Source organism: Drosophila novamexicana, unplaced genomic scaffold (assembly GCF_003285875.2).
Source record: "Drosophila novamexicana strain 15010-1031.04,08,12 unplaced genomic scaffold, DnovRS2.1 tig00000564-arrow-pilon, whole genome shotgun sequence".
In the NCBI taxonomy this organism is placed as follows: Eukaryota; Metazoa; Arthropoda; class Insecta; order Diptera; family Drosophilidae; genus Drosophila; species Drosophila novamexicana.
The window spans coordinates 1,020,258-1,047,758 of record NW_020824810.1 but is presented as its reverse complement, the minus strand read 5'-3'; the positions used below and the strand labels follow the sequence as shown (position 1 = coordinate 1,047,758).

At 39.5% G+C, this 27,501-nt stretch overlaps 1 protein-coding gene across 1 annotated transcript in view; it reads right to left on the bottom strand.

Annotated features, from left to right (window-relative positions):
- Positions 1–27,384, bottom strand: part of LOC115762088 (PDZ and LIM domain protein Zasp) — a 71,854-nt gene extending 44,470 nt beyond the window's left edge. Inside the window, exons 1-2 of the mRNA XM_030704183.1 lie at positions 27,268–27,384; positions 26,602–27,026 (exon numbers count right to left, since the gene is read on the bottom strand). The gene's annotated coding sequence lies outside the window, so the exon portion shown is untranslated. The remainder of the gene's footprint in view (positions 1–26,601; positions 27,027–27,267) is intronic.
- Between the last annotated feature and the right edge of the window lie 117 nt (positions 27,385–27,501).

Here is a 27,501-nt window from a genome sequence, read left to right as displayed (position 1 = left end):
TATAAATACAAAAAGCAAAAAAAGATCAACAAAATAGCTGAAAACAAAAGCGCAAAATATATAAGAAACACAGTCCGAAACACAGGCAGCTCCCACGTGCCACACACTAATAAAGACATTATTCGGGCATGCATACAACATGCTAATCCCGACTGCCATGCCACACAATTCCTGTCCCAAGTCCTGGCTCTCTCTCTCTCTCGCTCTCACACTCTATCTCTATCTCAAGTCCTATTCCTATCTGGCCAGTTTTGATCTTTGCGGCAGCTGCAGCTGCCGGCGCATTCTCGCATGCGAAAAAAAAGAAGAAGCTTCTCCAGTGCCAAGCTGCCAACATACTTTCGGCTGATGTTGGGCAACAGCAACAGAACATGACTTGAATAGTACACTAGCAAATACCCTATCTTTCTATGGTAATAAATAAGCAGACTATGGATAAACCTCTTTTTTTATTTTTCCAATTGTGTGGAACGTGGCCAGCTAGTCAAAAAGTGAAACACCTTAAACCTGTTTATACTCAGCAAAAATCTACATGCCAAATTTTATATATATTAAGACATTATGTCTCACAATCGATATTTATCGATAATATGATACTGACAAGAGATATTGGTATTCCATATTATATATTTAAATTAATAAAATTACATTAATTTATATATAGATTAAAGGTTTTTCAAGCACAAGCCAATATACCCGACAGCCTTTAGCTGCGCATGAGCATAAAACATAAAACGAGCTAAACTTTGTTAGATATCGCCTTTTTTTCTTCAGCCTGTGCACACACTGAATGCCACTGTGCACGTGCACACACACACACACACACACACACACAGTGTGTGCAAAAAGTGCACTCATTGAGTGCACATGGAACCGGGGGCCCAGTTATATGTAAGTGTGGCTTACATGGCTTTTTTCCTGGTTATAGTCGTCATGGCTGCTTTGTAATTTGCACAGCGTATGTGTGTGTGTGTGTGTGTGTGCCGGTGTTGGAGTGTGTCTGTTGATTTAGTTTGCTGCATAACAATTTTGCTGAGTGTTGTGTTTTTTATTAGCAAAGACGCCCACCAGCCCAGCCCAGGCCAGGCCACGCCAGCCCCATGGTTACCCATGCCCAGCTCAGTGCAGCATGGAAGGAAGACACTCAAAGTGGAAGTAACTACATTAAGCTATTAAAACGACAGCAGCTGCCAGCTACAAAGGACAAGGACACGGCAACGAGTCTACGGCCACTTGCAGGATATGCCACACACAAACCAACACACACACACACGCACACAGAGATAGAGAGAAACAGAGACACATTTTAGCACACACAGCAGTTTAATTAACGTTAAGTGCGGGTGGTAATAGCACCAGCTCGATCCTCAAGTCCACAGCATGTATAGAGAACCAGAGAGAGGTAGCGAAAGAGGGGGCCCTCTCTCCCTGAGAGGGGGGCCTTGAGTTGGCCCATAACACGGCAGCATTTGCATGTAAATGCTTTGCCGCCGCCATGTGAAGTTGCCCCATTAGGCGGCACGGCAACGTATGCACATGCACATGAAATAATTTAATTAAAATATTAAATAAATGTGAAAAGCCAAAAAGAGCTGCGCCAAGTGCCCCAAACACTGGCACTGAATAAACGCGCCGCAAAACGGAAAGTGTGCAAGCATAAACGCCACCTGAGTGAATCCTGAGATTCCAACGCATACACACCAGTGTATGTGTGTCTGTGTGTCTGTGTGTGTGTGTGTGTGCGAGTGTAAATGTGTGTGCTGGCTAATTACTGGCATTAGAATTGAGGTTTAATGGTCTCGCCCCAAACATATGCATAGGTATGCGAGTATGTATGTGGATGCTAATAGCCAGCTCAACAACTGTTTAGAGCATTAGAGCTCAAGAAATATGGAACAGTGGAAAATGGACTCGAAAATAAATGGATAACTATACTAACAAATATAGAACAGTTGAAAATGGACTAGCGGCTAAATGGAACAGTGGAATATGTGGAAGAATGTCAAAGTATCACAACACTAATCAACAATACTCTTTCTCTAAGTTACTCCCTTTAAGTATATTTAGGTCAGGAACTAAGGAATATGAAACACTGGAATATGGACTGGTACACAAATGGAATATGGGGACATGCGGAAGAAGGTTATTATTTATACCAAAACATTTACAAACTACACGCTTTCTTTAACATTCTCTCCTTAAGTATATATAGGTTAGGAGCTACGGAATATGGAACAGTGGAATGTGAATCAATGGAATAATGGAACACGGGAATATGTGGAGTAATGTTATAATTTATACCAAAACATGTAAAAGCAACTCTTTTCCGTCAAGATACTCCCCCCATTAAGTACATATAAGCCATTAGCTAACGAATAGTGGAACAGTGGTTTGTGAACCAATGGAACAACGGAACACTGGAATAAATGACATAATGTAATTTTCTATACCACACCATTTACATACAACTCTCCCTATTTAACTCGTAATAGTTGTAAAAACAACAATACATTATAATTGATAGCTTTATCCGCATTTGGGCGACAAATATGTCGACTTCCTGGCTGTCAGTTTTAACCTGTCAACTGGGCGAACCTAGCAACGTTTACAGATATCATTAATAAACTTATCCCCAATCCATTGCAGCTTTATGACTAATAATCAAATGCCAGCTTATGAGCGGCGAGCAGGCACGGATACCACGTATCTTATTTCCTCACATAACGAAACGAACCAGACATTTTGCAAAATAAACAAGCAGAAAGCTCTGTGCCCATATGTAGATACAAACGTATCTGTAGCTGTAGCTTTTGCTGTGGATATGTGACAGCTTGTGGCTGCAACAAACTTATCGCTAATAAGTTTTACACACAATTGGCAAATTAAAATTTATTTATATGCAGTCAAGAGCCAGGGGAGTGGCACAACGGAGCGTGGCGTTAAGGGAGCGCGAGGGGTCTGCCATTCGTCATGCTGTGCCTGCTGAATTTTGCATGGCAATTGCGACCGGGTGTCGCAGTTGCTGGTGTTATTATTGCTGTTGACGTTGGGAACGTGGGTATTGGTATTGATATTGACCAGGAGCGGATTACCAATTGCCAGGTTAAAAAACAGGCCAACAAATCTGAATTTAACTGAAGCAAAACATGGCCAATTAGTAGTTGGAAGCAATTTAAGCTGAGTTGCCAGAACTAATCTGAAGATTGTATTTGATCTTCTCTTTGCAAGCTCTGCCAAGTCCGCTCCTGCAGCCAGGCCAGGCCCCCCTTGTGGCACAAGCAGCCGTTGCATTTCATTTCATTTGATTCACGGAAAGCAACAAATCAATTTGCATTCGGTAGTTTGGGAGATTTATGGCATTATGGCATGTTTGTGTGTGCATATCATTTTTGGGCGTGGCTTTTACGCCGCATGTAAAAATATTTAAAAAAAAAAAAAAAAAAAACAGAACAGAAAGCCAAACATTTAAGCCGAATCGCCTTAGGGGAAATTGAATGAAAATGCGGCAACAGCTCGGAATTAAAGCGAAAACCAAACAAGCATCGAATTGATTTCTGACGCACACATTTTGTGCCATTAGCACTTTTGGCTTAGGTTTGACCAACTACTCCAATCGTTCAATCGTTCAATCGTCCAATGGTCCGTTCCATCTCGCATTTTGTTGACCCGCATAAAGCAAATGACCGACCGGCCCCTAATCGAGCAGCCACAACAAAAACAACAACAACAATGAGAAGCCAAGCAAAGTGTAGAAGCCAACGCACTCAGCCCGAAACCTCAGAAACTCAACCGAAAACCAAAAACCAAAAACCAACTGAAGCATCCACTGGCCACCGCGGATCGTTGCCTCTTTTAACGCTGATGATGTCATGCGGTAGGGTCAGCGGGTGGGGACAACTGAAAACTAGCAGCCGGCAGCCGGCAACTGGCAACTGGATACGGCAATTCGGTTTGGGGATTTCGCACGCTGCTCAAAATCTTTGTAAATAATGAAGCACAATTTGTGATACCCTCCAAACAACGGCACGACCAGCTGGGCTATGCACAATGCCAGACACTCAAATAGACTTGGCTGTTGGCAGCAAAAGCATTTAGTATTAAGAAACCATTTGAATACAGGGTAGCCCCGATGTCTTGCTAAGGCCAAAATTCAAACATGTTTAGCTGCGGCTTTTCGTTTCTTTTTCCATTTTTTGTGTGCTTGTTTTTTTGATTCGTTTACTTTTTTTCTGTTCGATTTCAATGATTAGATTTGGGCAGTGAGAGATAACTTGGACTCTGAAGTTGGAGGCTATTTTTGCCGAAATACCGTTGCGATTTAGTGCCAGTCATAAACATAGATATAGATATAGAAATACCTACACATATATGGATCAGAATATGGATATACGTATATATGGATACAATAGGACAGCGTAGGCAAGATGGATTATACAAATAAATACATTATAGATACGTAGATAGATAAATAGATGGATAGAGTGATAGATAGACATATAAATAGATATATATATATAGATAGAGAGATAGATAGATATACAGATACATATAACGGATAGATATGTAGATGCATTTAACATGTCTGCAGGCCTAGCAGCAAAATTGTCGCTGCTTTGATTCATATTTAAGTTTGGCTATTTTTTTAGACTTGGTTTAAGGTTCGATTCTAGTTCATAGAGTATATTAGAATTCCGGCTAGCAGCTCTTTAGGTATTGATATTTATTTATAGGTATTATTACGAAAAGCTCAAAACCCACGACAACAACGATTGACAAAGTCAGCGCTCAATAATCAATCAAATAATTATTTAAATCAAGCAAAGTATTTAAAAAAATAAATAAAGAAATAAAACAAATAGAAAGATAAGTGAACACATTACACGTTATTCGGCTTTAATGAGGCTACTAATTGCAAGTGCTGCAACTGGACGAGGTTTTCTTGAATTTTGTATGGCAACAAACAAATTCAAAGTTAGACAAACTTTTGGCTGGCATGCCACGGCAACAACAAGAACAACAACAGCACAGTGGGCATTTTGTTGTTGTTGGGGGATTTTCAACACATTAATAAACTGCATATGCAACAGCTCATTAAAAGCCACTCGAGCCTGTGGCAACACGCAAGGCAGAGCCAGAAGCTGACATAGGAGAGTGGCAGCCAAACGAGATCTGGCAGCAACCAGCGGCAATGGCTGGGGCAGCTGCGAATGCAACTGCAACTGGAACTGGATGAGTTTTGGGGTATGTGTTGGTTGCATGCAACGGGCACGTCAAGTGGCCGAGCCCCAAGAAGCAGCAGAAACTACTTGAGAGTTTATTTAGTTTATTTGTTGTTGCTGCTGCTGCTGCTACTTGCTGCAGCCTGTTGTTGTTGCTGTTGTTTTGTTGGCTTTTTGGGCCAAACAAAAGTGAAGTTTGTTGTGTGGCTCTGGGGCTGCCGTCTGGCGCGTCAACGCGGCGACATTCACCCACTGAACTGCCAGGAGGGGAAATTAGGGACAAAATGCAGCCAACGAGGCTGTCATGAAATAACAAGCCATGCAAAATGGCACACAACCATTCGCATGTGTGTGTGTGTGCGAGTGTGTGTGTGTGTGTGTCTCGTATTGGGCTCTCTTTAGTCCCGGGGGCCAGTCAGTCGCCAAGTAGCGAGAACGCGTTGATTTCGCATTTATGCAAATTTCACGTACACTTCAAACTGTGCGGCTGCGTTTTTTGCCCGCCAACTTTTTTAGCCGTTTCTTTTTTTCAGCTGTTTTTTTTCTCTGACGCGCTCAAACTAAACTTTGGCTAGAGTGAATCTGAAGTTGGTGCCGAGAGTCGAGTGATTTTTAGTTTGCTTTAGAATGCGTTTTTTTTTTTTTCCATTGCAAAGGCATTCGCTGATGCGACGTGACGTGACATGAACGTGACGTCATGTGTGTGTGCGTGATGCACGGGCCAGGACATGGCTCTAGCTGCTGCTCCTGCTCCTGCCTGACTGGCTGGCTGTTGCTCTTCAGTCTGTCTAATGCAATGCGCGTGCTAAATGGGCGTAACTCAACGGCTCGACGACTTTTTGCTGTGTGCGGCGCTTATCAAGCGCTGCGAAAAACGCAAAACTTTTTCACTCAGCAGCAATAACAACACACGCACACACACACACACACACACACACACACATGCACGCACACACACACTAGCCAGCATTCTGCATCTGTCAGTGCATCAAAACACTTGAGTATTCGAAAAGTTGTTGTTGTTGTTGTTTTCTTTTTTTCGCTTTCAGTTTTTAGCTGCACGCTGCATGCGGCGTATACGTAATGTTTGGCTTGGCATTTATTTTTCTACTTATTTTTTTTTTTTTTCTTGATGCGCGCTCATATTTTGCCTGGCACACAGACACATTTAAGAGCTGACAAAAGTGACACTTGCTGTTGTTTTAGTGTGCGTGCGTGTGTGAATATATTTTGCTTCTTGGCGCTTTCAAGTGCTCTGTCAACTGCGCAGCCAGGGCAAACACGTCCAAATGCGATGCCAAAAGAATGCAAGTGACATTGAGAATGCGCCAATTTGACAGACATAGCGTCTGTCCGTCTTTTGGCCAGACATTCCCGGAGCTCTCTTTGTGTATCATTCAAAGTTTTGCTTAGCTACTTATCCAGCAAGTTATTTGCCCTGCCTCACTCTACGCCCCTATGCGTTGACAGTCTGGGCAATGGCCATGCGCTGACTTCGCCTTGACTTGTCACAATCCTCGCCAACAGCTGCTGCACAGGTGGGCGACACACTCACCTACCCTGCCGCACACCTACTACTGAGTCCTGGCCTCTGTCGGCACACTCAGAGTCAGACAGGCGTGTGATAAGTTCATTACCACAATGTAATCCATGTCTGCCCTTTGAAACTGCAATGATTACAATTTACTCAACAGTTTTTAATGCACTCGAGAGGATTGCAAGAACTTTGGTCAGTTTATCTGATAATAGCTACGATTGAACTTTAACCAAAGCCAAAACTTTGTCTTTGTGTTGTGCAGCAATACATATAAATATATATACATATATAGTTTTTATCATGAATATAATTTTGCATAAAAATTGTTGTTGTAATAAAATGATCAAAAAAAAAAAGCGTTTGCAATTTGCCATCTATAATTGCAGAAATTTTGCATACGCCTGCAATATGTAAATTGATAAACACACCCGCACACACACGCACACACACACACATGCAGGCACACTCGAATTAAGTTTATGCGTATTTTGATTGCATATAATTAATGCGACCATAGCGTGGCATTATAATTATATATAGCATCAAATGGGAATCGCATTTTTATCCCACACCTGTCAGTGCAAAGTGAACTCAAAATTGATTCATTTTCTGTGCGCTCAAATTAAAATATTGAATTGCTAAATTTCTACATTGCATTGCAAATGATTTTCAAATTTAAGCCGAACGGCGTTAGTAAATTGTTTATGAGCTCTTTCGATTGGCTGCTAAAATTCATTTTAAAAACAATCTGTATTACTCTTTAAATATGCAAGCATCAATACATTTATTAACTAAAACAAGCGATCAAAAAAATATGGAAAAACAACTCAGAGGTTCTAGCTCCCGACTAGGGGATACCCTGAACCCTCTTCTTCCAACATCAAATGCATATATATATTCTATTTTAGAAGCTACATGTCAAGTTTGGTGACTCTAGCTCTTATTATTTACCAAATTGCCAAGAAACAGGATATCGATATCGATTTTTATCGATTGCTTGGAAACGGAGTAAGTTATCGATCATTGGAAACAAACTCGATCTGCGCGGGAGCCAGGAGCAAGATTTGGACATGAATTTCGACTAAAAATAGGTGTTCAGATTTGAATGCCAGATTAATCTAGAGGGAAAACCATGAAGAAAAAGCCAAACTTCGTGAAAATCGGATGAGATTTGACCGAGTTATGGGGGTGGTAAATTTTGACCCATGTCTATATACGAATCTTGGGGTAAGTTTTGGACATGAATTTCCACTAATAAATCGGTGTTCAGATCTGAATGCCAGATTAATCTAGAGGGAAAACCATGAAGAAAAAGCCAAACTTCGTGAAAATCGGTTGAGATTTGACCGAGTTACGGATGTGGGAAATTTGGACCCATGTCTATATACGAATCTTGGGGTAAGTTTTGGACATGAATTTCGACTAAAAAATCGGTGTTCAGATTTGAATGCCAGATTAATCTAGAGGGAAAACCATGAAGAAAAAGCCAAACTTCGTGAAAATCGGATGAGATTTGACCGAGTTATGGGGGTGGTAAATTTTGACCCATGTCTATATACGAATCTTGGGGTAAGTTTTGGACATGAATTTCGACTAATAAATCGGTGTTCAGATCTGAATGCCAGATTAATCTAGAGGGAAAACCATGAAGAAAAAGCCAAACTTCGTGAAAATCGGATGAGATTTGACCGAGTTATGGGGGTGGTAAATTTGGACCCATGTCTATATACGAATCTTGGGGTAAGTTTTGGACATGAATTTCGACTAAAAAATCGGTGTTCAGATTTGAATGCCAGATTAATCTAGAGGGAAAACCATGAAGAAAAAGCCAAACTTCGTGAAAATCGGATGAGATTTGACCGAGTTATGGGGGTGGTAAATTTTGACCCATGTCTATATACGAATCTTGGGGTAAGTTTTGGACATGAATTTCGACTAATAAATCGGTGTTCAGATCTGAATGCCAGATTAATCTAGAGGGAAAACCATGAAGAAAAAGCCAAACTTCGTGAAAATCGGTTGAGATTTGACCGAGTTACGGATGTGGGAAATTTGGACCCATGTCTATATACGAATCTTGGGGTAAGTTTTGGACATGAATTTCGACTAAAAAATCGGTGTTCAGATTTGAATGCTAGATTAATCTAGAGGGAAAACCATGAAGAAAAAGCCAAACTTCGTGAAAATCGGATGAGATTTGACCGAGTTATGGGGGTGGTAAATTTTGACCCATGTCTATATACGAATCTTGGGGTAAGTTTTGGACATGAATTTCGACTAAAAAATCGGTGTTCAGATTTGAATGCCAGATTAATCTAGAGGGAAAACCATGAAGAAAAAGCCAAACTTCGTGAAAATCGGATGAGATTTGACCGAGTTATGGGGGTGGTAAATTTTGACCCATGTCTATATACGAATCTTGGGGTAAGGTTTGGACATGAATTTCGACTAAAAAATCGGTGTTCAGATTTGAATGCCAGATTAATCTAGAGGGAAAACCATGAAGAAAAAGCCAAACTTCGTGAAAATCGGTTGAGATTTGACCGAGTTACGGATGTGGGAAATTTGGACCCATGTCTATATACGAATCTTGGGGTAAGATTTGGACATGAATTTCGACTAAAAAATCGGTGTTCAGATTTGAATGCCAGATTAATCTAGAGGGAAAACCATGAAGAAAAAGCCAAACTTCGTGAAAATCGGATGAGATTTGACCGAGTTATGGGGGTGGTAAATTTTGACCCATGTCTATATACGAATCTTGGGGTAAGTTTTGGACATGAATTTCGACTAATAAATCGGTGTTCAGATCTGAATGCCAGATTAATCTAGAGGGAAAACCATGAAGAAAAAGCCAAACTTCGTGAAAATCGGTTGAGATTTGACCGAGTTACGGATGTGAGAAATTTGGACCCATGTCTATATACGAATCTTGGGGTAAGTTTTGGACATGAATTTCGACTAAAAAATCTGTGTTCAGATTTGAATGCCAGATTAATCTAGAGGGAAAACCATGAAGAAAAAGCCAAACTTCGTGAAAATCGGTTGAGATTTGACCGAGTTACGGATGTGGGAAATTTGGACCCATGTCTATATACGAATCTTGGGGTAAGATTTGGACATGAATTTCGACTAAAAAATCGGTGTTCAGATTTGAATGCCAGATTAATCTAGAGGGAAAACCATGAAGAAAAAGCCAAACTTCGTGAAAATCGGATGAGATTTTACCGAGTTATGGGGGTGGTAAATTTTGACCCATGTCTATATACGAATCTTGGGGTAAGTTTTGGACATGAATTTCGACTCATAAATCGGTGTTCACATCTGAATGCCAGATTAATCTAGAGGGAAAACCATGAAGAAAAAGCCAAACTTCGTGAAAATCGGTTGAGATTTGACCGAGTTACGGATGTGGGAAATTTGGACCCATGTCTATATACGAATCTTGGGGTAAGTTTTGGACATGAATTTCGACTAAAAAATCGGTGTTCAGATTTGAATGCCAGATTAATCTAGAGGGAAAACCATGAAGAAAAATCCAAACTTCGTGAAAATCGGATGAGATTTGACCGAGTTATGGGGGTGGTAAATTTTGACCCATGTCTATATACGAATCTTGGGGTAAGTTTTGGACATGAATTTCGACTAAAAAACCGGTGTTCAGATTTGAATGCCAGATTAATCTAGAGGGAAAACCATGAGGAAAAGGCCAAATTTCGTGAAAATCGGATGAGATTTGGCCGAGATATGGGGGTGGTAAATTTTGACCCATGTCTATATACGAATCTTGGGGTAAGATTTGGACATGAATTTCGACTAAAAAATCGGTGTTCAGATTTGAATGCCAGATTAATCTAGAGGGAAAATCATGAAGAAAAAGCCAAACTTCGTGAAAATCGGTTGAGATTTGACCGAGTTACGGATGTGGGAAATTTGGACCCATGTCTATATACGAATCTTGGGGTAAGATTTGGACATGAATTTCGACTAAAAAATCGGTGTTCAGATTTGAATGCCAGATTAATCTAGAGGGAAAACCATGAAGAAAAAGCCAAACTTCGTGAAAATCGGATGAGATTTGACCGAGTTATGGGGGTGGTAAATTTTGACCCATGTCTATATACGAATCTTGGGGTAAGTTTTGGACATGAATTTCGACTAATAAATCGGTGTTCAGATCTGAATGCCAGATTAATCTAGAGGGAAAACCATGAAGAAAAAGCCAAACTTCGTGAAAATCGGTTGAGATTTGACCGAGTTACGGATGTGGGAAATTTGGACCCATGTCTATATACGAATCTTGGGGTAAGTTTTGGACATGAATTTCGACTAAAAAATCGGTGTTCAGATTTGAATGCCAGATTAATCTAGAGGGAAAACCATGAAGAAAAAGCCAAACTTCGTGAAAATCGGTTGAGATTTGACCGAGTTACGGATGTGGGAAATTTGGACCCATGTCTATATACGAATCTTGGGGTAAGATTTGGACATGAATTTCGACTAAAAAATCGGTGTTCAGATTTGAATGCCAGATTAATCTAGAGGGAAAACCATGAAGAAAAAGCCAAACTTCGTGAAAATCGGATGAGATTTGACCGAGTTATGGGGGTGGTAAATTTTGACCCATGTCTATATACGAATCTTGGGGTAAGGTTTGGACATGAATTTCGACTAATAAATCGGTGTTCAGATCTGAATGCCAGATTAATCTAGAGGGAAAACCATGAAGAAAAAGCCAAACTTCGTGAAAATCGGTTGAGATTTGACCGAGTTACGGATGTGGGAAATTTGGACCCATGTCTATATACGAATCTTGGGGTAAGGCTTGGACATGAATTTCGACTAAAAAATCGGTGTTCAGATTTGAATGCCAGATTAATCTAGAGGGAAACCCATGAAGAAAAAGCCAAACTTCGTGAAAATCGGATGAGATTTGACCGAGTTATGGGGGTGGTAAATTTTGACCCATGTCTATATACGAATCTTGGGGTAAGGTTTGGACATGAATTTCGACCAAAAAATCGGTGTTCAGATCTGAATGCCAGATTAATCTAGAGGGAAAACCATGAAGAAAAAGCCAAACTTCGTGAAAATCGGTTGAGATTTGGCCGAGATATGGGGGTGGGAAATTTGGACCCATGTCTATATACGAATCTTGGGGTAAGATTTGGACATGAATTTCGACTAAAAAATCGGTGTTCAGATTTGAATGCCAGATTATTCTAGAGGGAAAACCATGAAGAAAAAGCCAAACTTCGTGAAAATCGGATGAGATTTGACCAAGTTATGGGGGTGGTACATTTTGACCCATGTCTATATACGAATCTTGGGGTAAGGTTTGGACATGAATTTCGACTAAAAAATCGGTGTTCAGATTTGAATGCCAGATTAATCTAGAGGGAAAACCATGAAGAAAAAGCCAAACTTCGTGAAAATCGGATGAGATTTGACCGAGTTATGGGGGTGGTAAATTTTGACCCATGTCTATATACGAATCTTGGGGTAAGACTTGGACATGAATTTCGACTAAAAAATCGATGTTTAGATTTGAATGCCAGATTAATCTAGAGGGAAAACCATGAAGAAAAAGCCAAACTTTGTGAAAATCGGATGAGATTTGGCCGAGTTATGGGGGTGGTAAATTTTGACCCATGTCTATATACGAATTGGGGTAAGATTTGGACATGAATTTCGACTAAAAAATCGGTGTTCAGATTTGAATGCCAGATTAATCTAGAGGGAAAACCATGAAGAAAAAGCCAAACTTCGTGAAAATCGGTTGAGATTTGACCGAGTTATGGGGGTGGGAAATTTGGACCCATGTCTATATACGAATCTTGGGGTAAGGTTTGGACATGAATTTCGACAAAAAAATCGGTGTTCAGATTTGAATGCCAGATTAATCTAGAGGGAAAACCATGAAGAAAAAGCCAAACTTCGTGAAAATCGGATGAGATTTGGCCGAGCTATGGGGGTGGTAAATTTTGACCCATGTCTATATACGAATCTTGGGGTAAGATTTGGACATGAATTTCGACTAAAAAATCGGTGTTCAGATTTGAATGCCAGATTAATCTAGAGGGAAAACCATGAAGAAAAAGCCAAACTTCGTGAAAATCGGATGAGATTTGACCGAGTTATGGGGGTGGTACATTTTGACCCATGTCTATATACGAATCTTGGGGTAAGGTTTGGACATGAATTTCGACTAAAAATCGGTGTTCAGATTTGAATGCCAGATTAATCTAGAGGGAAAACCATGAAGAAAAATCCAAACTTCGTGAAAATCGGATGAGATTTGACCGAGTTATGGGGGTGGTAAATTTTGACCCATGTCTATATACGAATCTTGGGGTAAGGCTTGGACATGAATTTCGACTAAAAAATCGATGTTTAGATTTGAATGCCAGATTAATCTAGAGGGAAAACCATGAAGAAAAAGCCAAACTTCGTGAAAATCGGATGAGATTTGGCCGAGTTATGGGGGTGGTAAATTTTGACCCATGTCTATATACGAATCTTGGAGTAAGATTTGGACATGAACTTCGACTAAAAAATCGGTGTTCAGATTTGAATGCCAGATTAATCTAGAGGGAAAACCGTGAAGAAAAAGCCAAACTTCGTGAAAATCGGATGAGATTTGACCGAGTTACGGATGTGGGAAATTTGGACCCATGTCTATATACGAATCTTGGAGTAAGATTTGGACATGAACTTCGACTAAAAAATCGGTGTTCAGATTTGAATGCCAGATTAATCTAGAGGGAAAACCATGAAGAAAAAGCCAAACTTCGTGAAAATCGGATGAGATTTGACCGAGTTACGGATGTGGGAAATTTGGACCCATGTCTATATACGAATCTTGGGGTAAGGTTTGGACATGAATTTCGACTAAAAAATCGGTGTTCAGATCTGAATGCCAGATTAATCTAGAGGGAAAACCATGAAGAAAAAGCTAAACTTCGTGAAAATCGGATGAGATTTGACCGAGTTACGGATGTGGGAAATTTGGACCCATGTCTATATACGAATCTTGGGGTAAGGTTTGGACATGAATTTCGACTAAAAACTCGATGTTTAGATTTGAATGCCAGATTAATCTAGAGGGAAACCCATGAAGAAAAAGCCAAACTTCGTAAAAATCGGATGAGATTTGACCGAGTTACGGATGTGGGAAATTTGGACCCATGTCTATATACGAATCTTGGGGTAAGGTTTGGACATGAATTTCGACTAAAAACTCGATGTTTAGATTTGAATGCCAGATTAATCTAGAGGGAAACCCATGAAGAAAAAGCCAAACTTCGTGAAAATCGGATGAGATTTGACCGAGTTACGGATGTGGGAAATTTGGACCCATGTCTATATACGAATCTTGGGGTAAGGTTTGGACATGAATTTCGACTAAAAAATCGGTGTTCAGATCTGAATGCCAGATTAATCTAGAGGGAAAACCATGAAGAAAAAGCTAAACTTCGTGAAAATCGGATGAGATTTGACCGAGTTATGGGGGTGGTACATTTTGACCCATGTCTATATACGAATCTTGGGGTAAGGTTTGGACATGAATTTCGACTAAAAAATCGGTGTTCAGATTTGAATGCCAGATTAATCTAGAGGGAAAACCATGAAGAAAAAGCCAAACTTCGTGAAAATCGGATGAGATTTGACCGAGTTATGGGGGTGGTAAATTTTGACCCATGTCTATATACGAATCTTGGGGTAAGATTTGGACATGAATTTCGACTAAAAAATCGGTGTTCAGATCTGAATGCCAGATTAATCTAGAGGGAAAACCATGAAGAAAAAGCCAAACTTCGTGAAAATCGGATGAGATTTGACCGAGTTATGAGGGTGGTAAATTTGGACCCATGTTTATATACGAATCTTGGGGTAAGGTTTGGACATGAATTTCGACTAAAAAATCGGTGTTCAGATTTGAATGCCAGATTAATCTAGAGGGAAAACCATGAAGAAAAAGCCAAACTTCGTGAAAATCGGATGAGATTTGACCGAGTTATGGGGGTGGTAAATTTTGACCCATGTCTATATACGAATCTTGGGGTAAGTTTTGGACATGAATTTCGACTAAAAAATCGGTGTTCAGATCTGAATGCCAGATTAATCTAGAGGGAAAACCATGAAGAAAAAGCCAAACTTCGTGAAAATCGGATGAGATTTGACCGAGTTATGGGGGTGGTAAATTTTGACCCATGTCTATATACGAATCTTGGGGTAAGTTTTGGACATGAATTTCGACTAATAAATCGGTGTTCAGATCTGAATGCCAGATTAATCTAGAGGGAAAACCATGAAGAAAAAGCCAAACTTCGTGAAAATCGGTTGAGATTTGACCGAGTTACGGATGTGGGAAATTTGGACCCATGTCTATATACGAATCTTGGGGTAAGGTTTGGACATGAATTTCGACCAAAAAATCGGTGTTCAGATCTGAATGCCAGATTAATCTAGAGGGAAAACCATGAAGAAAAAGCCAAACTTCGTGAAAATCGGTTGAGATTTGACCGAGTTACGGATGTGGGAAATTTGGACCCATGTCTATATACGAATCTTGGGGTAAGGTTTGGACATGAATTTCGACTAAAAAATCGGTGTTCAGATCTGAATGCCAGATTAATCTAGAGGGAAAACCATGAAGAAAAAGCCAAACTTCGTGAAAATCGGATGAGATTTGACCGAGTTATGGGGGTGGTAAATTTTGACCCATGTCTATATACGAATCTTGGGGTAAGACTTGGACATGAATTTCGTCTAAAAAATCGATGTTCAGATTTGAATGCCAGATTAATCTAGAGGGAAAACCATGAGGAAAAGGCCAAATTTCGTGAAAATCGGATGAGATTTGGCCGAGATATGGGGGTGGTAAATTTTGACCCATGTCTATATACGAATCTTGGGGTAAGTTTTGGACATGAATTTCGACTAAAAAATCGGTGTTCAGATCTGAATGCCAGATTATTCTAGAGGGAAAACCATGAAGAAAAAGCCAAACTTCGTGAAAATCGGTTGAGATTTGACCGAGTTACGGATGTGGGAAATTTGGACCCATGTCTATATACGAATCTTGGGGTAAGGTTTGGACATGAATTTCGACTAAAAAATCGGTGTTCAGATTTGAATGCCAGATTAATCTAGAGGGAAAACCATGAAGAAAAAGCCAAACTTCGTGAAAATCGGATGAGATTTGACCGAGTTATGGGGGTGGTAAATTTTGACCCATGTCTATATACGAATCTTGGGGTAAGATTTGGACATGAATTTCGACTAAAAAATCGGTGTTCAGATCTGAATGCCAGATTAATCTAGAGGGAAAACCATGAAGAAAAAGCCAAACTTCGTGAAAATCGGATGAGATTTGACCGAGTTATGAGGGTGGTAAATTTGGACCCATGTTTATATACGAATCTTGGGGTAAGGTTTGGACATGAATTTCGACTAAAAAATCGGTGTTCAGATTTGAATGCCAGATTAATCTAGAGGGAAAACCATGAAGAAAAAGCCAAACTTCGTGAAAATCGGATGAGATTTGACCGAGTTATGGGGGTGGTAAATTTTGACCCATGTCTATATACGAATCTTGGGGTAAGTTTTGGACATGAATTTCGACTAAAAAATCGGTGTTCAGATCTGAATGCCAGATTAATCTAGAGGGAAAACCATGAAGAAAAAGCCAAACTTCGTGAAAATCGGATGAGATTTGACCGAGTTATGGGGGTGGTAAATTTTGACCCATGTCTATATACGAATCTTGGGGTAAGTTTTGGACATGAATTTCGACTAATAAATCGGTGTTCAGATCTGAATGCCAGATTAATCTAGAGGGAAAACCATGAAGAAAAAGCCAAACTTCGTGAAAATCGGTTGAGATTTGACCGAGTTACGGATGTGGGAAATTTGGACCCATGTCTATATACGAATCTTGGGGTAAGGTTTGGACATGAATTTCGACCAAAAAATCGGTGTTCAGATCTGAATGCCAGATTAATCTAGAGGGAAAACCATGAAGAAAAAGCCAAACTTCGTGAAAATCGGATGAGATTTGACCGAGTTATGGGGGTGGTAAATTTTGACCCATGTCTATATACGAATCTTGGGGTAAGTTTTGGACATGAATTTCGACTAATAAATCGGTGTTCAGATCTGAATGCCAGATTAATCTAGAGGGAAAACCATGAAGAAAAAGCCAAACTTCGTGAAAATCGGATGAGATTTGACCGAGTTATGGGGGTGGTAAATTTTGACCCATGTCTATATACGAATCTTGGGGTAAGGTTTGAACATGAATTTCGTCTAAAAAATCGATGTTCAGATTTGAATGCCAGATTAATCTAGAGGGAAAACCATGAGGAAAAGGCCAAATTTCGTGAAAATCGGATGAGATTTGGCCGAGATATGGGGGTGGTAAATTTTGACCCATGTCTATATACGAATCTTGGGGTAAGTTTTGGACATGAATTTCGACTAAAAAATCGGTGTTCAGATCTGAATGCCAGATTATTCTAGAGGGAAAACCATGAAGAAAAAGCCAAACTTCGTGAAAATCGGTTGAGATTTGACCGAGTTACGGATGTGGGAAATTTGGACCCATGTCTATATACGAATCTTGGGGTAAGGTTTGGACATGAATTTCGACTAAAAAATCGGTGTTCAGATCTGAATGCCAGATTAATCTAGAGGGAAAACCATGAAGAAAAAGCCAAACTTCGTGAAAATCGGATGAGATTTGACCGAGTTATGGGGGTGGTAAATTTTGACCCATGTCTATATACGAATCTTGGGGTAAGTTTTGGACATGAATTTCGACTAATAAATCGGTGTTCAGATCTGAATGCCAGATTAATCTAGAGGGAAAACCATGAAGAAAAAGCCAAACTTCGTGAAAATCGGATGAGATTTGACCGAGTTATGGGGGTGGTAAATTTTGACCCATGTCTATATACGAATCTTGGGGTAAGATTTGGACATGAATTTCGACTAAAAAATCGGTGTTCAGATTTGAATGCTAGATTAATCTAGAGGGAAAACCATGAAGAAAAAGCCAAACTTCGTGAAAATCGGATGAGATTTGACCGAGTTATGGGGGTGGTAAATTTTGACCCATGTCTATATACGAATCTTGGGGTAAGGTTTGGACATGAATTTCGTCTAAAAAATCGATGTTCAGATTTGAATGCCAGATTAATCTAGAGGGAAAACCATGAAGAAAAAGCCAAACTTCGTGAAAATCGGATGAGATTTGACCGAGTTATGGGGGTGGTAAATTTTGACCCATGTCTATATACGAATCTTGGGGTAAGGTTTGGACATGAATTTCGTCTAAAAAATCGATGTTCAGATTTGAATGCCAGATTAATCTAGAGGGAAAACCATGAAGAAAAAGCCGAACTTCGTGAAAATCGGATGTGATTTGGCCGAGTTACGGATGTGGGAAATTTGGACCCATGTCTATATAGGATTTTGGAGCTGATGATTTTTACATGAATTTGGACAAAAAATGATGTTGCCAGATTTAAATGCCAAATTTTTCTAGAGACAAAACCATTAATAAAAAGCCAAGCCCGATGAAAATCGGTAGAGTTTTGACCGAGTTACTGATGTGGGAAACTTGGACCCATGTCTATACAGGATTATGGAGGTTAGAATTTTTACATGAATGTGGACAAAAAATTACGTTGCCAGATTTAAATGCCAAATTTTTCTTGAGGCAAAACCATGAATAAAAAGCCAAGCCCAATGAAAATCGGTAGATTTTTGACCGAGACATGGCTATATCGTCTCGGCTATTGGTGCTGATTAAGAATATATATACTTTATGGGGTCGGAGATGCTTCCTTCTGGCTGTTACATACATTTGCATTTTGCACAAATACAACATACCCTTTTTACTCATTTTCAATGGGTTCAGGGAATAAAATATGGAACTTAAATATAAAACGAACCGTGAAATTGTTTATGACGTTCTGTTTGTTCTTTCTTTGTTCAGCAACTGTTTAATTTTAATTTATTTATTATTTCTTGTTGCTGTTTGTTTGCAAATCGGTCACTGCCTACGCGGGCGATAAGTTAATGCATTAAGCTGAATCATATACTATATCTACACACATATAAATTTATATGTGTACATAAATATGTATATAGTCGATATGGCCAGCGGCGAGTTGTGTTTTGTCATTATTTACAATTCAATGAAAAAAGCGCTATGCGGCTGCTCGCAAAATGTAATTAAATATAATATGAAACAATCAAAATACAAATCCCATAAATTAAACTTGATGTCAATGCTTAAACCACAGCATTAAACAATGTCAAATGGAGAAAAAAAAGAAAACAAAATTAATGCATTTATAGAATCTGTCACTGAAATAGTTAATTCCATATTAGTTCTTTGAGCTAATAAAGCGTAATTATCAGCGCATTTATTTAATTAGCCGCGCGCCAACTATTTCATTTTGTTGCAACAGATTTTTTTTTAAACACATTTTAGCTCTTTTTATGTTTGTATAATTAGCATTTAATATGCTTATCAAACTCTTGTTTATATTTGCAACACAATATTGCAACATTGTCAACACTGTTCAATATCCGGTTGAACTAAATCTACATAAATATAACAACAATATATAAAGACTTTATCCGGACTGAATGACAGATTGGAAATCAGCGCAAAGCGTAAAAGTTAGTAAATTTTTACAAAAGCTTCCTTTTGAATGTGATATTTTGTATATAAACTAAAATTTTATAACTCTCTACAAGCGTATAGAAAGCATCGGAGAAGTCGCCGGTTCTAATCAAAGCGCAACTTAACACTTGTATTTGTTCATTTGACATTCTACTTAATATTAAAAATGGCAATAATAATCTATAAGCATACAATTCTTAAAAAAGAAAAGAAGGCAAGGAAAGGAACGTACGGGCCAATTCCGTGTAGTTTCCTCTACTTCAGAATTTTGTATACTTATAAGAAAGAACATATTCCTGAGTGCATCAGTTAAATACTTAAACACATTTAATGCTCTACAGCAGAAGTTATCGACTGAAAATTGCCTGGAGTTTGAGTCTGATTACGCAGGCAGCGATAATCGTGGGCTCAGGCGAATGCATTTTGCCATTTGATTAAACAAACACAAAATGCAATTAAATTAAAACTATTTTTAATTACTTTTTGTGCATAATTTGTGGCTTTAATGGCCAAACACACAAAATGCGATTAACCGAAATGCAATTGCATATAGTATGCAAATGGACTGCGGCTCGAAACCGGCTCGAACTGTCTGCTCGAAGACAGTTGACAGCCCGTGTCGCAGCTTATTGATTCCAACTGCAAGCTGTGTCCAACTGCTACTGGCTACTGCTGGCAGTTAAGGTCCAGGGCTCGACTGGCAGGTGAGAGGCGCCAGATTGTGTACCAATCCATGCCAAAGGCCTGCTTAGCGAATGCTGTCCACTTGCCACAGCCATAATTCTCAATCAAAAGTGGACAATTTCTAGTTGGCCTCCATTCGATTGATCGCAACAGGCTGCAGGCAAAATAACACTTGTTGCCCACCCAAAAATTGGCCTGGCCACAGGCAATGACAATGCCTTCGCGTGGGTGCCCTAGCCAAGTCTTTCAGCCTCTGCGTCTCTGCCTGCAGCTCGGCTCGTTGTAGATGTGCTCTGACAGTTTACAAAGTGCTGCAATTAAGTTGACAAAGTGCTGGCTTTTACACACGGCAAAACGGCGGCTCTGGCAAATTTGTAATGGCAACAGTGAAAACACTTAAATGAATTTGTTAACCATGCCGCATGCCGCATCTAAACAGGGCACAGACTGCCACAGGGCACATCTGTGCGTCTCGCAGGTTCAAAAGTATCTTGCAGATGCCAACAAACTAATCAGCTAGAAATCTCTTTATCAACTATCAAATAACATTCGCTTGTTTTATTTATAGTAACTCGTGAATTGGCAGGGTCGAAAGCGAACCTGTTTGCGGCCGGGATTCCAATTCCCTGAACTACACCTTTATGCGCTTAAGCTGGAATCGCAATATATGTATTTATATATGTTAAAATGTTTCAAACGACTTTTTCTAGTTACAAATGATGTCAACTTTCATATAAGATTTTTGATTCTACGGCTATAGGCCTTGACTTTGTTGTTTCAATTCAATTCATCTCTTCAACTTATCTCTCTTGGCTATATTTCGAATCTCGTCGAGCATTGGAATTTAAGAGGGGATAGCTGAAGAACAAAAGTTAAAGAGAGATAAATTGTGTGTTTAACACAAGCACAATAAAATTCGAGACCTAGATTAAAATAAGAAATGTATCATAAAATCTTAACATTTTTCTTTTAGGAACCGAACCTTAAGACTTGAAGTGTAAATCTAGCTATGCAAAAATGAATACTTGGTTAACTTTATTAACTTACTTAACTTTATTCTTAGCTTTAAATATTTCTGATTACTAAATTCCTCTCAAAGCTCCGTACAGGGTATGGACGCAGTCGCGCACAGTTCATCTACTTGTCTAGCTGTTGCAGCAAACATTGTGTATTGTTCTTGATGTCTGGTCGAGGCTGGCAACACTTCCAATTTGTCAGTTTGTTTAATGGACGGCGACAAGTGTCAAAATGTGCCAGCTGAACCCCTACCCCACCCCCGACCACGACCAGAATGTGGCAATGCTGTTGTTGCTGCAACAATGTTGTTGCTGCGTGTTTGGTCTCCGCTGTGCTGTTCGGCCTGCTTAAAAACATATTTTTCAGCCAAAAAACTATTTCAAGTGTCAAAGGCGGCTGTTGTCTGTGTCACTTTTCTCATTTGTAGCATTTGTGGCAAGGTAATCCGAGCTGCGAGCCGTGAGCTGCAAGCTGCCAAAATGCATTTCAAACTAGCCAGTCAATGGGCTTGCAAGAGAATTTCGTTTCGAAATTTATGATATCTGTCGAGTGGACTTATTCAATCCCAATTATTCATATGGAATTCGCAGCTGCCGTTGTTATCCGTTCAACGCCTACGCGATCTTAGCTCTGGCTCTCAGTTATTTCGTGTCTTGCTTTTTTGGCAAGTCGTGTGCAAATTATAATTTATTTTTGTGCGCCCAGCATAGTCTACTACAGAGATGTGTATATAGTATTTTACTTTTCATTGAAAGATATTTTCCCTGGCACATTTTATAATAAATTATGAGCGATACATATATATTGAGTATATATAGAAAGCTTTGCTAAGCACAAGCTCGCCGCAAGTCTGCAAACGTTGCGCCTAATTTCCGCTGCGGCCTTCTATGCCCCCCCCAAGCCTCCTCCTTCCCCCTCCCACTCTCTAGCCACACTGGCAAGGGTAAGGACAAATTGCAGAGCCTCTGCTCGGCCTGTAAGTTTTTCATTGAGATTTTTCTCTTTCACTTTCGCCTGGCTGTCAGCACGAGCTGAATCGCCAAAAATGTGACAATCAAATTTGACATGTGACTTTGGCATTGACGTCTGCGCGAATAATCTATTGAAATAGATGTTAAGAGTAAAAATAAATTGAAATCTTGTACAACAAAAAAAAAAAAATTGCTTTAACAATAAGTAAGCCCGCTGAAGGCCACGGTGAAGAAACGGCAAACAAAAGAAATAACAAAGGTCGCCAACAGCTATGATATTTCATATGCCCAGCGATACAAATACATATATCTAAATAATCATTATTTTCTTTTAATAGGTTATACGGAAGGCATGCATCAATGGCCATTCCATAAAATCAGATAAGATGTGCGGTTGAAAATAGATTTTCGTAGCATTTAAATGGGGAAAGAGCCAAAATCACGTTCTGATTTATGAGCACATGCCGCACAGCAAACATAATAATATTTTATTCTTTTATCATTTTTATAGCGCTTGTTAATTGTTCGACAGCAATCTGTGCTGTTTATGCCAGTATTCAGTTTGTTACGGCGGGTTCGTCAGACAGTCAATCAAATAAACAGACAGTCAGTCAGTCATACAGTCAATCAGTCAGTTAATTAAACAATCAATCAGTCGGTCAACAAACCAGTTAATGTGAAAATCAGAGAATATATTAGTCAGTCTTTCAATCCGTCAGTCAGTACATCAGCCAACAATTTAATAAGTCAGTCAAACAATCGGACATTCAATCAATCAGTCAGATAATCAGAGTCAATCACATAGTCAGTCTTTCCTTCAGTCAACTAATCAGTCAGTCAGTTAATTAGCAATATGGTCAATCATTAAGAAAGATAGTCGGTCAATCAGCCAGTCAATCAAGCAATCACTCAGTCAGTCAATCAGTCAGGCAATCAGTTAATCTTATCCTCAGTCAATAAAAAATCAACAGCATTAAGAACATAAAAAATCAATAGCAATAGAATCTAACATTAAGAAACTCAGTCAGTCAGTAGGTCAGTCAGTTAGATTGAAGCCAACCGACACCTTATCCAATCTCGGTCATTTTTTGATTTATGGACACGCTGCAAGGCAATCAAAATATATTTTATTGTTTTATAATTGTTATAACTTTTGTTAATTGTTCAACAGCAATCGGTGCTGTTTATGCGGGTTTTACCTACCGTCAGTCCGTCAATCAGTCAATCAGCCGGCCAGACTGAGCGCGACTGACACTTAACCCAATCTCGACGAGACTTTTGCGGTTGAGACAAAAACTGTCTGCCAGTCACGTTTGTGGTGCAAAGCAGCCCGTTGTGGATCACGGGCCGGGGTGGTGCAGTGGTGCGATGGAGCTGCGGTGCGGTGTTTCTGTGGTACCCAACTTTATCTGCACTTCTTCAACGTAACGAAGATATTTTGTGTTTTTTTTTTTTTTTCGATTATTGTGGGCGTTTATTTTTAACGCATTGTGATTGTTATATAATTGCGACGGTGCGACGTGCTTAGTCAAATTGCGGGCTCCAAGTTGTGTAAGCCCACGTCTCAGTCTGCCCGCAGCCCGCAGCCAGCAGCCCGCGATCCCCTTGGCCCATCAGTCCAGGCCGGCGCCACTCTCGATTGCGAGCTTTGCGAAAGTGTGCCGCCGGTTTAACCCAATTCGATGGGAATTGCGTATGAGAAAGTGAATAAGTGAATAACCCAGTTCGAGTCTGATTGCTTTCGAGATGGACCGGATCCGTCAGACAAATAAATTATTATGCATATATCCTGCATTCAACGAAAGAAAACACCTTTCTAAATTCTAGATTAAAAGCGATTGAAGTAATATGGTTTTTAAACTATGAAAAACATTTCGTTCTTCAAAAATTGCTTCAGCATAAATCATTTGCATTTTTAAAGTGAAGAAAGAAAGCACTTGAATTAAGTAGAAAACACAAGAATGTGCATGCTTGAAATAAGCCTAAATCATTCTCTAAGGAACCACTTGCTTTATATTGAGACCAGGAGCCATTTAACAAAAAGTTATTTGAAACATAAGTTTCATTCTTGGTTAAAGACAACTTGTACTTGATTTAAACAAAAAATACTTGTAAAAATTAGAACCATAAGCCCTTGTCTTCTAAAGCGTAGCATTATTGTTAAATATATATTATTATTTAAGCAACATGTTAGTCGAACTTGATACCCTGTATTTGGTTGGCAAAATGATCGCCACTCGCCACCCCCCCCCCCCCCCCCCCTCCTCCTCAGCGCACACGACAACCTCTTCTGCATGCACTAAAGTGTTATTTAATTATGGTCTTTTTGATGTTGTTTGCATTGTTCGGGCTGTTCTGAATGACACACGAGACGCCCTGAAGAGTGCACAGCCAACCGAAATGAAATATGCACTCATCAGCACATTAGCTGAGAAAGAAGAGAGAGTGAGAAAGAGAGCCAAGAAGAGAGAGAACGAGAGAGAGAGAGAGAGAGAGAGCCAGTCAACATAGTACTGAGAGGCAATCTACCGTGACAGCTCATGAAGGTTAAATTCTTGCAAAATGTTTGCGTTCTTTTGCCCCCAGCCGCCGAGTATTCATTCAGCACTCATTCAAGTATTCATGCATATTCGCAATAATTATTTGGAGCGTGTTACATTTTTCTAGAAATTAATTTTATTTTATTTTATTTTTCTGTACACTTCAAGCCATGAAATATTGTCACGCACAAACTGAAAAGCTGCACGGATCGAGGATTGCATTGCATGTCGAATGGGGGGGCTGTATGGGGCGTGGGGCGTCTGGCAGGGGGCGTGGCTGTGCCAGGTAGTGGGGCTAAATCAGTTGGTCATTCATCGCCTGCATAAATACGATTCTAATGAGCGCTGCGTGGCGCTTTATGCTGCACTCATTAGGCGGAGCCCCAAGCGAGCAATCCCAGACCCAACTCCACGTCCCCCTTCCGCCACGGTGTCGGTGACAGTCGCCTGCCGTTTAATTTATGACTTGATTTGCAGAGTAGATTTTATTGCAATTTCAAGTGTTGCCCAGAGCTAATGTCGTCTTCGTCTTCGTCTGCATCTGCGTCTTCCTAATTAATTACAGGCAACTGATAAAAATATACATACGCCCCGAAGTGAAGCCCATACAAAGCAGCTCATTCACATGCCCATTGCCATTCCAATTTCCATTCCCAGTTTGAATATAGCTTTCCCTCCCCCTCCCTCCCTCCCTCCCTCCCCTCCTTTGAACTTCCCAGATAGTGGCAGGAAACAGTATCCGAGTGGCGCACACTAATTGCTTCTGGTTTAATAGAGCTCAACACTTGTTCATGGGCTGCCCGAATGACTCTTGAATAACTCAAGTGGCAAAATGAATGACGCCGTCGTAAATATATGAAATTCTTATCGACAATTTGATTTCACATTGAATCATTGCAACAGCGCTCAAAGTTCCACTAAAAGTTGTGACTGTTTCTTATCAAATTTCAATGGATCAGCATGATGGACAGCTATAAACAAGATGTGATTAATGATTAATGCTATATACCTGAGTTATCAGCGGAGTTCATTAAACCGAAGCTTTACTGTGGCACATAAAAAACTAGCTGCTACTACTAGAGATAAAAACTGGGAAAAATGCCAGGGCAAAGATATTGACGTGGGTGAAAGATATATATTTTTCTTTAAATATGGCAAATATAAACATTGTATAAGACAGAAACGGAGAGGAAATGGAGGCGCAGGACGGGCTGCGGGGGGCGTCGGCGTTACATCACATTTCTGATGGGTCTTTGGCAAACGGTAAATGGAAAATGGTAAATGGTAAATGGCAAATGGCAAATGGAAATTGAAAATGGAAAATGGGTATTACGTATTGTGGCTAAGGCAGCGACAATGCGCAATGCGTATACGCAATGTGGGCAAAGAGGTGGGTAAGGGGAGGCGGGGGTCGGTCCGACTGACTGCTGGGCTGAAAATAGATCAAGCAGAAAAAAGAACTCGAGAAAGCAAAGAAAAGCGCAATTGCCGTCGCACAGCCAAGCGAATCGACAGAAAGAGTACAGTCAAAATAGAAGCAGACGAATCCATTTGAATATATATTCAAAATAATCAGACTGTCTGCAGCCGCACAAAAGATACAGATACATTTCAGGCTGACCTAGAGATACATTAATAACTCGCTTGGCGCCTATTTAGCTAATATATAAATATATATATTAGATAATATTCATATTACAAAAGCAAAATGCCAAAGAATTTATGGCCAGAAGAGAGAACGTGTACAATGAATGCATTTGGCAGAGACATTTCGTAAGTTGTCAGCGCGCGATATGTATCTGCCAGATATTGTATCTGTATCTGGCTAGAGAACCCGTGCAGAGCGCAAAAATTCAGAAAAAAAACCCATACAGTGAAAAATTCGGAAAAGAAATCCGCGCAGCCATTTCGAATATACTAAAAATAAACTCACCTTGAAAAGTTTCTAAAAATTTTTGTTGAATATATTTTATCTGATTTCTGCTGCTGCTGGCCGCAGATGTATCTGTATCTGAGCGTTGGCCAAAAACTGATGCGACGTACTAAATTTTCTAGTTCGTGTCCAGAAAATGTTTGTTGCTGCTTTTGTTGTTGTTGTTGTAGATGTAGATGTTGTTGTTTCTTGAACAATTCGAAACTGTTGGTTAATTGTTGTACACGAGATTTTGTTGTTGTTGTTGTTGTTTCGTAAGGGATTTGCTTATATACAAATTTATGTATATATATGTATATAGATATATATATATATATATATATATAATTTTGTTGCTGTCGGATATTCGATTTTTCGGTTTAACCTTCAGAAACCATGCACAGAAATTTTACACAAAATTTTATAAACACAACACTAGTAAGGCCCTAAAAAAGAAAGAGAGAGAGAGAGAGCGTATGTCAGAAAGAGAGGGTAGAATTTGATTAGAATATTTATTTGTTTATTGATAACACAGGCATTTATTGTATTGTTATTGATAATATTATCGTATTATTGCTGATGATGTCAGTTGCGCATTTTATTTTTCTACACTTTTGGAGTATATTTTATGGCTAGTATATATATAAAAATATTTTGATTGTATATGTCTGTGTTCTATATACACACTTTGGCTGATGAATTCGTTAATTGATTGATTTTTTCTTTATTATTAATTTATTTGCGATCTGTTCGAGGTGCGTTTTTTTTTTTGTTTGTGCTTTTCTTTTGGGGCGACGTTAACTAAGCGACGATTTTCTCTCAACTAAAGCAAAAACCGAAACCAAAACCGAAACCGAAACTTTTTGCTGTGTGAAATGTTTTTCGAACTAAAAATCTTTTCAAGCAAGTGGCAGCTGCGTC